General features: G+C 35.4%; 1 long non-coding RNA gene across 1 annotated transcript; it reads right to left on the bottom strand.

Moving 5' to 3' along the window:
- Positions 1–836: 836 nt before the first annotated feature.
- LOC114077501 lies at positions 837–12,289 on the bottom strand. Its single transcript, XR_003578739.1, has 2 exons — positions 12,115–12,289; positions 837–1,120 (listed from the first exon to the last, which is right to left on the bottom strand). It is a non-coding gene; the product is annotated as an uncharacterized LOC114077501 (long non-coding RNA).
- Positions 12,290–12,939: the final 650 nt, after the last annotated feature.

Below are 12,939 nucleotides of genomic sequence, written 5' to 3'. Positions count from 1 at the left end.
CCTAAATATACCCTACCTTACACTGAGCCTATGTTACAAGCTAAGAAAGTCCTATTGTGATCCTAAGAGTTGTTATGGCGAACTTAAAGCAGTGAAAATAAGGGCAAGCGTATGACAACATGTATAAATGAGTTATGAAGTTGTTCTGAGAGCGAGTGTGGAAAAGTAATCCTTATACTCAAACTGAAATCAATATGTGAAAAAATGAGGATGTTATTTGAAGTGAGGACACTAGTTGCAATACCGGAAAAGTTAGCACCTAGGTGAGAGATTGAAGAGGATAGATGTCAAGTTGTGGTGAGTCTGTGTCATAGTCTGATCCACATAATTCAAGCCTAATAGTGATAACATGTATGAACATAATAAGATTAATCAGGATTGATAGCCAAATTATTGCGAAAGATAAAAGACGGATACTCCTGTACAAAAAATTTGTAGTGAGTCATAGTGCGTCCCTTGAAGACAAACAACGAATTTAAGTTGAGGGTGTTGACGTACCGTGGTTTCACGGTACTTTCAATGCCTTTTCCATAAGTTTAGTGTGTTCCTAAAGCCTTTTTGTATTAAATTTTTATGTAGGTTTCTCTTTATTCGCAGGAAATCTGTCCGAAGGAGAACGCGGAGAATTTGAGCAAAAATTGCAGAAGTGACCACCTACGGCCCACGTGTCACGACAGGAATCTAAACTCCAGACGAGACCGGCATCGTTGACCTCTCAGAGGTCGCAGACAATCCTACATACGTCATTCTTACTTCATCTAGGTTAATTTTAGCGGAAAATTTGAACTTTTTGTTTTCTTATTTCATTCTAAACATTTTAAACTTAACATCATGGGTGTTCACAAATCAACCATCTATTATAGAGATAATCAAATGAAAGAAACAGTTCATAATTGCATTAAACATATTTTTGCCAAAACGGCACCAATAGAAAGTCTGAAAAGAAAGTGCAAATTAAATATAATGAAACATGCTCCACTAGCCAAAGCCTACATCTAAGATAGATAATAACGGTAGACATCCTCGAAAGCATGAGGGCCTACCAAGTCCGGATGAAAGCTCCACGTCCGGATAGCTGCAACGTCAACTTGTGAACTCTAGCGTCCATCTGTGCCAGCAGCTAAGAATATAGAGTTTTATGGGACTAGTACATACTTATACTAAGTATGAGTATATGCAAGCACACACCAAGGATATGCATGAGAAAGGATAGCTCTTTCTTAACAACATGATTATGGAAAGTCAAGTCTGTGGACTTGCCAAATTGAGATTAGGAAAGTTAGTGAACCTTCCAAATTTGGATTAGGAAAGTCAGTAAGCTTTCAAAATTTGGATTAGGAAAGTCATGCCATGAGAGTAACATGCATCATCATACTTATCATTTGCACACATCACATAACATCTTACACATAGCACATATCATATAGCATATAGCACATAAAATGTTTTATAACACTCATTCATATGCCATGATACCTTGGAATCATGGACTTGACATTAAGACTTTCCAAAATGAGGGCTCAACATATGGGACCTCAACAAGGGAGTCTTCATTAGCAAACACAGAGTCTGCTTCATTCATTCATACGTACTTCATTTCATTTCGTTCATAGGATAGTGTGAACACCAGTTATACCTAGGATGTAGTTTAAGACTTTCATCGAGTTTGTTGTTCAATGATCAAGAATAACCTAGTGTCATTACTTGAGTCTAGCTCACCTCTTGATTATCCTATCCTAACACCTTTGGTATCGTTCATTTCATTATGTGAATCATTTGAGGCTGGCCTCATTCATCCATTGGGAACTTTAAGTTTAACCGACATAGATCATCTGAGCATCATGAAATTCAGTGTCTCCCCCACACCAAAAAGAGGTGGAATCACAGGCCAAAGTGACCCAAAGCATGCTAGCGTACATGGGAATTTAACCCCGCCAGATCCCTATATTGGCAGTATAGGTTCAAAGACTAGGAAATATAAGGAGACCCATACCTGTCATGTCAGACAGTCTCATCTCATGAGAGTTATGTGAACCTCCGCCCTTCCCGAAAGAAGTCATCACCGCTCATAGCTAGTCTATCGGTGCTCAGCATAAAGTTCCATTACATTCAACTCATACGTCATGGAAGTTGGCTTCTCGTATGAGGACATCATAGCTCAATAGATGATTTCTCATCTCATCATTAGTATTAAGTTTTTTAATCTCAATACTTTCATTAGAGTGTTCATAGAGACTGGTCTCTTTATTAACTTTATACTCTCATAGGTGAGTACGTTCTAGTAACATTTACTTAGGCTCATTTGAGATTGCTCTCGTCTTTCACATTAGCCTCATATCATGTTGTCACCATATTCATTAACATTAGCACATTTTCTCTTCATAATTACTCACCCCTTTTTACGTGAATGTTCATTTCATCATATGCCAATGCACTTGGCCATTTAGTGTGTTTCACACTCTTACTTAACCCTTCTAGGGTTTCATCACTTCATTGTTCATTTCATTATTTCATTGTTCAATTCGTCATATGCCAATGCACTTGGCCATTTAGTGTATCTTACACTCGTACTTAACCCATCTAGGGTTTCATCATTTCATTACATACATCTTAGGTTAACTTATTTTTAATAGTATGCTAGACTTATGGATCTATACATACAACTCATGAGGCTTCATTCATAGTTTGTTAATTGACTCATATCTTCCAAAGGTTATGTAGTAGAAGACTTATTTATCTTGTATGTATGCCAAGATCTCGATTTCGATATAAGTAGGTGGCATTATTCTTGAACATTTAATTCACGTATGATTCATGTATCAATACGGAAATTTGGGCAAGGAAACCAATGTTTGAACCTCTTGGACAATACTTACATTTTTCCTTGTTTTTTTTCTAGTCATCATCACATTGGGACCCTAGATTGAGACCCAACATCAACATACTCTCTTTATTTTTCTCTTTGGATTCTCCTCTTATTTGATCGAAGGGTTGTGGAATCGAACCCCCACAACCCCTTTTATTTTTCATTTAAATTTGTGTTGTCCAATTCGCCTAGACCAAGAGGTTGTGGAATCAAACCCCATCAGCCTCTATTTTACTCTTTATTTCGCTGGGAATTGGGAGGTTGTGGCTTCGAACCCCCACAGCCTCCTTAATTTATTTTTGTTTAAAATCTGCCTTAGCTATGCGTAGGCAGTGAGTTTTTGGATCGAGCCCCCACAGCCTCACTTTATTTTCCTATTTAATTCGCCCATCCTTCCTTCCAGCCTTGAGGTCGTGGGTTCGATTCCCACGCCTCACACTTCCTTTCTTTTACTTTTCTTTCACTTCACTTGCTGCATGGAGGTCGTGGGTTCAATTCCCATGCCTCCCATTTTATTTTATTAATTTTTGCACTCAACTTCTTCAGCCAGCGTACCCCATTTCAATTCCCCATAATCCCATTTCTTTTCTTGCGATTTCAAGGCAGTACACGGGTGAGGTCACAGGTTCGAATTCTGGTGTCCTCATCCCTTTATTCTAAAAAAAAATCCAGATTTATTCCTCTACATTTACCCTCAATTAAACTTGTAAGTTTGCTGGAAATTTAGTCATTTTTTTAGCTTATTTTCACCAACATTTTCACTTGAAATCTTAGAGAAATTTCATAGCTCTTTTAACACTTTTTGGGGTTCATTTTCATAGGTTCGTTTAGCCAAAATATTGAAACTCAAATCAGCCACACTTCCATTTTAATGAACATCACGATTTACATAAGTTTATGCACGTAAAATGACAACCAAAACATTATCAATTTGAAGCCTTATGCCGAGGACTCCAATTACAGTAACATTTTTGCACACGCACATACTTGCACAAAATTTCAAATACATGGTTGTCTTTCATATGATTTCAAGTACACAAACATATTCATATTCATCACAAAAACATAACATACACCTAAATCTACCAGTAATCATATCCAACCTATGATTCATCGGGAGCTCGTGAAAGGGGCATGCAAAAGGAGAAACAATCCTAGTTTTCGAATGAATAATATGAACATTAAGGGTTCTCTTGGGAAAGGTACCAAGAGAGAAGAAAACCAATACTTTTGACGTTAAACCCTTGACTTGCTGCCAAAAAAATCCTCCCAAGAACACGTCTAAGCCTCCTCAATGTCAACTGCACTCGAATGAAAACCTCTCTTAGGCTAGTGTGCGATTAGCGTTTGTTTTCTTGTAATTTCGTGTGAGTTCTTCAAGTGTGAAGAAATTGGTTTATTTTTATGCTTTTGTATATTATTTTGTCAGAGAATTTTTTTATTAAAGAGGAAGAGAGATTGAGCGTGTGAATGGAGAGATAAACGTGAAAGAGAGTTGGAGTTATAGGAGGCTTAGGAGTCTAGTTTTAGGACATAGTCAATAGGGTTTTATTTATTATAAAAATCTGATTTTTATGTTATTTTAAATCATCTAATGAATAATAATGATTAATTAATTACATTAATTCAATAGCTTAAACAAAACTCACTTTAATTCATTGCTTCCACCTAGGTTTGAACTCGGGTGAAGCAAGGCTTCAGTTCAAGAGCTCAATTTCGGCTCTCTCTCCCAAAATTTCCCCTCCACCTTATCAATTGAATAATTAATTATATATTTAGGGTAATTACGATATTACCCTTAGGCTGCAAAAAGCGCATTTTAACCCTAGACCCTTCAAACCTAAGATTTCTTCATTTTAAGTCCGGTAAAGACTCCTTCGAGTAAATCTTCGTATTCGAGAGACCTATATGGTTGGACCCAACCTTTCCAAGCTCGCCTAACTACCCAAGTTAGTTGGATTGGCTGTATTAAGGGTTTCGAGGTCTTGTTATACGTGCATCAATCAGTGTGAACCCTGGTCTAATCATAGGCATTCTTGACACATTAAGCATTTCTTATCTTATTCATTTTAGGGTTGTTACACCACGATGGTCCGTCATGACTGTGACGATCCGTAAGTGGGATCATAGTGAGAAGAAAATGGTTGCTGAAGGAAGTTGGGGAAGTCTTACCAAGTGTGGGACAACGGAAGCTCATGATGACCGTCATAGCCACGACGGTTCGTCCTGCATATTTGTCGTGGTTGTCAGAGAGTAGTTCCAGTACCCAATTTCAAGAAGTTTCTAAGTGTTGTGGAGCGGAACCCCTCGACGGACCGTCTTGCTTGCAACGGTCCGTCATATCTGTCCGTCGAGGGTAGCAAAGAGTTGATGAAAAAAGCAGCAGAAAGTTATGACAAGTATTGAACGACGGAGCCCACGACGGTACGTCGCAGAGATCGTCGATTCAGATGCGTTTTGGACAGATTTGCCTTAAATATAGTCCTTCTTTTATTAGGTTTTATTTTATTATAAATAGTTCAAAAAACCTCGTTTTTGGGGTTAGACTTTCAGGTATTTTTATGTTTTATTGTCTAAGTATTGATCTCTTGATTTTGGGGATTTGAAATTATTTTTCCATAATCAATTAATGGTGTTTGGTGATTTATTCAAGTAAATTTATGGATTTTGTTCATTCTCATCAAAGTAAGTGCAAGTATTCTTATATTGTCAATATGAATTGTGTGATTATTTGTATGGGTAACTAAACTCCATAACTAGGGTTGTGGGAACCATGGGTAAATAACAAGGTAAATCTAGCTAAAATAACTTTCTAGAATAGTGTCTTCCATGTATTGCTAATTCTTTCGGATAAAAGTCTTTTTAACGGATGACCAACTTTTGAACTCACCTTATTGCTACTTATCGGACCAAGGAGGTAGATAATAGGAAAAGAATTATCAACATAGATTTGGTGTATGCTATCTAATAGGCTACTGTCGGTTGGTACGAAGTAACAACTTAGTCAAATATCGAATATGATGCTTAATATGAGGTAAAGATAAGTTTTAGTAAAGCAACACACGTAGTCGGAACAAGGTGCGGAGTGAGATGCTCTAGATGCCGGACTAAGGATTTAGTGATACCTAACTTATGACTTTGCACTCAAGATACTAGGAAAGGATTGTTATAGCTAGAATTACCAAGTTAGGAGCCTGTGGGGAACACTTACGCCCTAGTTACTCTCATTACTTGATTAAACTCCAATACTTGAACCTGTCACTTGTTTACTTTTATTTAGCAAATTGATTTTATTAATCAAAAATCCCTTTAGTTATTTGTTTTCTGGAAATAATTGACTAAATAGAAGTAACAACAGAATAAAGTTAAGTCTGAACCATTTTCCTCGTGGGAACGATCCCAACCTCACTAGTTGGGTTCTTTACTTGATGTGACCGCTTTTACTTTTTTTCGAGAAGTAAATTTGAGAGTATCAACTATGAGGAGACTATTGCACCCGTAGCAAAAATGACTACAGTGCAAATTATTATTGCCATTGGTGCTTCACAAAACTGGTCTCTTTATCAGATGGATGTCAAAAATGCTTTTCTCCAAGGTTATCTCAAAAAAGATATTTATATGAACCTCCACCTGGTTAGTTCTCATCGCCTACATCAGATGTATGCAAGTTGAAGCGGTCTTTGTTTGGATTAAAGCAAGCTCCTTGAGCTTGGTTTGAGATCTTGGTTTGATAAGTTCCGATCTACTTAGCTATAGTTTCTTTTGAGCAGAGCAAATATGACTCATCTTTGTTTCTTTGAAAAACATCTGCAGGTTGTGTTCTTCTTTTGGTGTATGTAGATGACATTATTATCACAGGAACCTATTCTTCACTAATCACTAGCCTCCAACAACAAATTTTAAAGATTCTTTTCATATGAAAGATCTTGGTACTCTTACATATATTTTGGGTTTGGAAGTTCATAATGTTGCTTCAGGTGTGTTTATAAACCATCACAAATATGCGGAGGATCTGATTTCTTTGGCTAGTCTTCAAGATTCCTCCTTCGTAGATACTCCATTGGAATTGAATGTGAAGTATCATCGTGAGAAAGGCGATATTCTTCCTGATCCAACTATGTTTCGAAAATTGGTTGGGAGTCTAAATTACCTTACTATTACTCAGCCTGATATCTGTTTTGCAGTTCAACAAGTTAGTTAGTCAATGCAAGCTCCCCGTCATTTCCACTTGGTGGCTGTTCGTCGCATCATTTGGTATCTTTTTGGAACATCTACTCGTGGATTATTATTTCCAAGTGGTTCTCCTATTCGTCTTTATGATTTTAGTGATTCTGATTGGGAGGGATGTTCGTCGTTCAGTCACTGCTTGGTGCATGTTTGTTAGAGATTGATTGATATCTTGGAAGAGTAAAAAGCAAGATTGTGTGTCAAAATCTTCAAGAGAGGCTGAATATCGATCCATGTCTACTGCTTTATCTCAGGTTGTATGGCTTCGTGGATTACTTGCTGAGATTGGATTTCCTCAATCTTATCCTACTCCTCTCCATGCTGATAGTACAAGTGCTTTTCAGATTACTACTAATCCAGTTATTCATGAGAGGACCAAACACATCAAGTAGATTATCATTATATAAGAGAAGATGTAGATAAAGGAGTCATTACTCTTCCACATCTATCTAATGATCTTCAAATAGCTGATGTGTTTACAATATCTATGGCACGACAACGCCATTAGTTTCTAGTAGGCAAATTGATGCTTCTTGATCCACCGACATCAATTTGAGGGGGGATGTTAGCATGATGGAAATCTAAATAATTGTATATATTAATGTAATTAGATAGTGATATAAATTAGCATGATCATATAGATTTGTTGTAAAATCAAAGGAATAAATATTGTGATAGAATAGCGGGTTTGGAGGGATTGAATAGCATATTTTTAGAGATAGAGTAGCTGATCTTTAGTGATATAAATGACAGATATTTAGGGATGTGTAATCTTTATTCTCTCTATATAATGGATAGACTCTAACTTTGAGAGACATTCAGCAGAAAATTGACAAATTTAGTATTTTGGAGCTGCTGGAAAAAAATGAACACATTTTTTATCTTTGTTGTCTCTAATAATTTGCTGAAAGTTAACAAAGTATGACATGGAAAAATAAGCCACTTCGAAGCTCAATTTTGTATACAATTTGGCAGCAACTAATTGTTGAAAGTAGAGGTGCTACAGATAATTTTCTAATGTTCTTCAAGTAAAAATTTTACTAAGGATTTCTGAAGAAGAAAAAGATTTTCTCTAAGGTATTTAAGCATCTTATACTAATGTTAAAGGAGATTAAACTATCTTGTCCAAGAGATTTGCGAGCCTAATTTATGGGCTGATTTGCGGAGAAAAGAGTAATAAAACAGTAAGAATTATCAACCGTCGTTATAGTTCTTTCTTGAGCTTTAGTTGATATAGCCGGGAACAATTAATTTCTGAAAGTAGAGGATTTACTGTTCATTTTTCTAACGTCTATAAAGTAGAAATTTCACTTAGGAATTCAATGCAACAACTAATTGCAGAAAGTAGAGGGGCTACAGTTCAAATATTAATATGTCAGTAATTAGAGTTTCTCAACTATAGGTAAACAGTTTTTGTCCAACAAAGCAAACAAATTATACAGTCAAACACCTAGAAGAAATCACAAAGGAGGGATAAAAGAAGATAACACCTCTAAATAGAGACACAATCCACACAATAACAAACATCATGTTTATTAATAAAAACTTAACTATTTTCTTAAGTTGTGATCTGTTTTATCTGGTTGTGTGTTTTTTGTAACCTTAAAAATCATCATATTCAAGACTCATAAAAACATAGTAAAATATCCTCACATTGCTTGTGTGCTTGATGTCCTTAAGCTCTACTTGTCTCATCTCTGTTAGCTAAATTTAGTAATATGGAACTACTGGAGAACACGAAAACAATAATAATCCTTGTTTTATCTTTTAACTAAAAGAAATTAAGTATGATATGATTAAAAATTAAGCCACATTAAAGAGCAACCCACTGTTATAGTTCATAATGAATGAACTTCAGGATAAAGAAAAAAATATCCCTTCCCTTTTACTGAACAATGGGGAACTCGATTTCATATATATTGGGCAACATCTAATTGCTGAAACTAGAGGTGCTACAAGTGATTTTTTTAATGTTCTTCAATTAGAAAATTCACTATGGAATTCCGAGGTAGCAAGAAATTTTATCAAAGGTAGCTACCCTTCATAAAATAATGACGAAGGAAAGTAAACTTGTTTTTGCAAGAGATCAACAAGTCTAGTCGTTGAACTTATTTACAGAGAACAGACCAATGGAAGGTAGTCATAAGACTAGCCATTATTACAACTCTTGCTCGAGCTTTAGTAGATTTATTTGGGTAAGTACTAATTGCTCGAGCATTAGTTGATTCATATAGTTGTTTAGACTTTAAGCTTGATTAGATATATATATGTTTAACTATACTTAGATCCAAATATATTGAGAGAACATGCTCTCTGGATTGTTTTTTTGTATCTTAGAATTCGGTAGCTCAACACAATATTTACTATAGTTTAAAATCTATTCATAAAATGAAAAAAATGCATATGATAAAACACCAGAGAGAAGCTCTAAAATTGTAAACTCAAGTCAATAACTATGCGGTATAGAAGCTCATGACCGTATATATAAATTTTAAATTAACTAATAATCTGGTCAGTTAAAAGGAATTGTAGCATAGTGATCTAACTGAATTACGAGTTGCAAAGATTAGCTAGAGGAAATTGTTCTCTGATATGATATCAGCAACTAAATGGTTGTTTATTGTACTATTGGACCTTAGACAGTTGTAATAACAAGATGTTTGTGTCGTATGTTAGGAGATTTGGGAGAACACATGCTTAGCCATATTGGGAGGAGATCAAATGTCCAGTATTAGAATTAATGAGCAAGTCACATGGTTGATGTCTATGATTCTTACTAATCAATTCCAATACATCAAGTGGAAGGTGCTACTCCTACGCTTGATACTAAATTCATTACTGGGCAGAAGCCGCACACAAACATGCTCAAGGTAAACGTGGATGGCTGTTGTATAGGGTAATCCTGGCGAAGCTGCTGGAAAAGGTATTCTAAGGGACCACAATGGTGACATGAGAATGGATTTTTATTCATATTACGGAATCTCAACTAACAATAATGTCGATGTCCATGCCTTGCTTAAAGGGTTACAATGGTGTGTGGAAAACCACTGGACAATGTAATCATTGAAACTGATTGCATGACTCCAGTCAACTGGATAAAAACTACAAGTAAAGGAATTTGGACCATCAAAAGTGAATTGGAGAAGATCATCAATCTCCTGGAGGAAGGGAACTACTAGGTGAAGCATTTCTATAGGGAGGCTGACTGCGTCGAGAAATTATGCCTAATATAGGAGCAAAGGAAAAGAAAGATTTTTTCTTCACTACTTTTACTTTGTTGCCAACACAAGCTAAAGTTGCAGTAAGGATTGACCAGAATCAACTTCCTAATCTTAGAGTTAGAAAAAATAGGAAGCAATTTAACTATAGGAATGAATAACAATCTTTCGAAATTCTTTTGTTGTAGCCTTTTAGCTGTGTACATGTACCAGAAAGGGTCTTTTGGTACTTACTTTTTGTGCACAGTCATACTCAGTAGAGTCCTAGTATTTCTAGGAAACAAAGTATACGAGGAGTACTTATTTATTCTTTTCTCTCCACATAGAGGCAAGGATAAGACTCCTTCTAATTGTATATCTCTCTTTTTAATAGATATACACAAGTTGGGATCTGCCTAACCCCTTTATTATTTTAAAAGAATCTTAACTTTTATCCGAGAGAAGTGTTATCAATGTCTATAGACTGAAGTAGCAAGTTGTGTTAGGTCTTTATAGCCATGAAATTTTTGCGGATAGGTATCTAGAGAGTCTGAAGATCCCTATTGTACAGATCAACTGATGTTATGTTCACTGATATTCAGATTACACAAAAAAATGGAACTACCAACTAAGATCTGGAAAAAAATTTGTTGTTGCCTGATTAATCATTAGGTTGATACTAAGCTTGACTGAATATTCAATCAATTAAAAACTGTTACCATCTTATTAAAAAGAATTGCAACTCTCTCAGTGTCCTTTTTAATTTTCAAGTCTATCCAGCCATACGTCAAAGAGTGTGAACTCGTAATTTTTTCCAACAATAGATCAAAAGAATTTTCAAGTACAAAGTTCATAAAGATACGCAATTAGCATAGGCATGGAACGGTAGTAATAGAACTAGCCATTGTTACAACTCTTGCTTAACCTTTTGTGGACGCAACTGGATTGAAGAGGAATTATAGAGTTTTAATTGTTGCCCGGTTTTATAGTAAAATTACCATCGTTACAACTATTGTTCTAGCTGCTCTATACTCCTAACAAATAGGAAAGGGTGGATGTAGTTAACAAGCTGTAGTTCGGCACTTTATATAATTTAGTATTCTTCATACTGGAATAGAAACAAAAGTGACAAGTGTATGAGAGTTTTCATTATATTATTCTCATCCTCTATCATAAGAAATAAATGCAACACTCAATGATGCAGCACCAGTTACAACAACAATTTACGTATACTTATTTACATATTCACAATGGTACTTTTGAGTGATCATGATACATGTAAATTTATTAATACAACAGTATCTCTGGGAACAGTTAAATCTCTTTTTATTTTGTAAACCAATATATTTTTTAAAGTTAAAAATATTTCTTAACAGTGCAATCATTATTATACTCAGCTCGAGTCTTGATTTGTTGAAGTAAGCAGTAAATAAATTTAAGTTTGTTTCTCTTCAACAACACAATATGATATTGTTTGTTTTGACTAGTCCACACAATTTTTCATTTATACTTATGTAATATTCAGAGGTTTCATTAAAGTTAAATTGGTCATCCATCTACCATAACAATTTTGTTTCTTCAGTTCATAAAATAATAGGCAAATCAGAGGAATCGATTCAATAAATTGCTACCAATTAAATAAAAAACAGAGATCACAAACACGACATAACAAAAACATATTAATGAACAACTATTACTAGATTACTGCAAAGATAGAAACACAAAAGCAATGATACATAGAACATTATAATCTACTTACCTATAGAGAAAGAAAAAGAGGACATTAACACATAAAATAAATTCGGAGAGTAGCGATCTGCTTACCTGAATATATTGTCATGGACGTTGTTGATAGTTGCGTGATCTCGGCGGTCTGATGGAATAAGTCCTAGAGTCCTAGGTTACTAGTGTTTTTCTTATGCGGATGGGACATGGAGAGGTTTTTATATTCAAAAGGTGAGAATTTTCCATATAAAAAGGGGAAAATAATTTTGGCAGAAGTGTGAGTTTTCCTTATTAGAAGGGGAAAAGGTTGGAAAAGTGAGACTTTTATTTTTTAGAAAAACCAATTTAAAGATTTTCCGGCCATTCTGTTTAATTGTTACTAGAAATGTACTTTATTGCTGGCCATTATACATTAGCCGTTGATATTCAGTGTGTTATGAATATATTAGCGGCAATTAGATTTGTGTCACAAACAAATTGTCGCTAAATCCCATTTTTGTAGTAATGCGCAGCGCGCCAGAGCCTGACGGATCCTAAGGGGATCTGGTTGGCGCGGCGCCTCAGGGTCTGTCAGACAGGCGTTTGCGCTTTTCATCTCTAAAACCTTTAAACTTTCATGGATCTCACCCAACATGGATAACCTGCTTAATATATCAGCAACCACATTAGCTTTACCTTAGTGACAAAGAATCCTCGTGTCATAATTCTTACCTTAGTGGCAAAGAATCCTCGTGTCATAATTCTTGAGTAGTTCTAACCACCTTCTCTGTCTGATATTTAGCTCTTTCTGGGTGAACACATATTGTAAGCTCTTGTAATCAGTTAATATGTCAATATGAACTACATACAAGTAATGACACCATAATTTCAAGGAGAAAACTACAACAGCCAACTCTAAGTCGTGGGTTGAATAATTCTTCTCAT

This window comes from Solanum pennellii, chromosome 6, assembly GCF_001406875.1.
Source record: "Solanum pennellii chromosome 6, SPENNV200".
Lineage (NCBI taxonomy): Eukaryota > Viridiplantae > Streptophyta > Magnoliopsida > Solanales > Solanaceae > Solanum > Solanum pennellii.
Note: the sequence above shows the minus strand (reverse complement) of the source record. Positions and strands in the feature narration are given on the sequence as shown.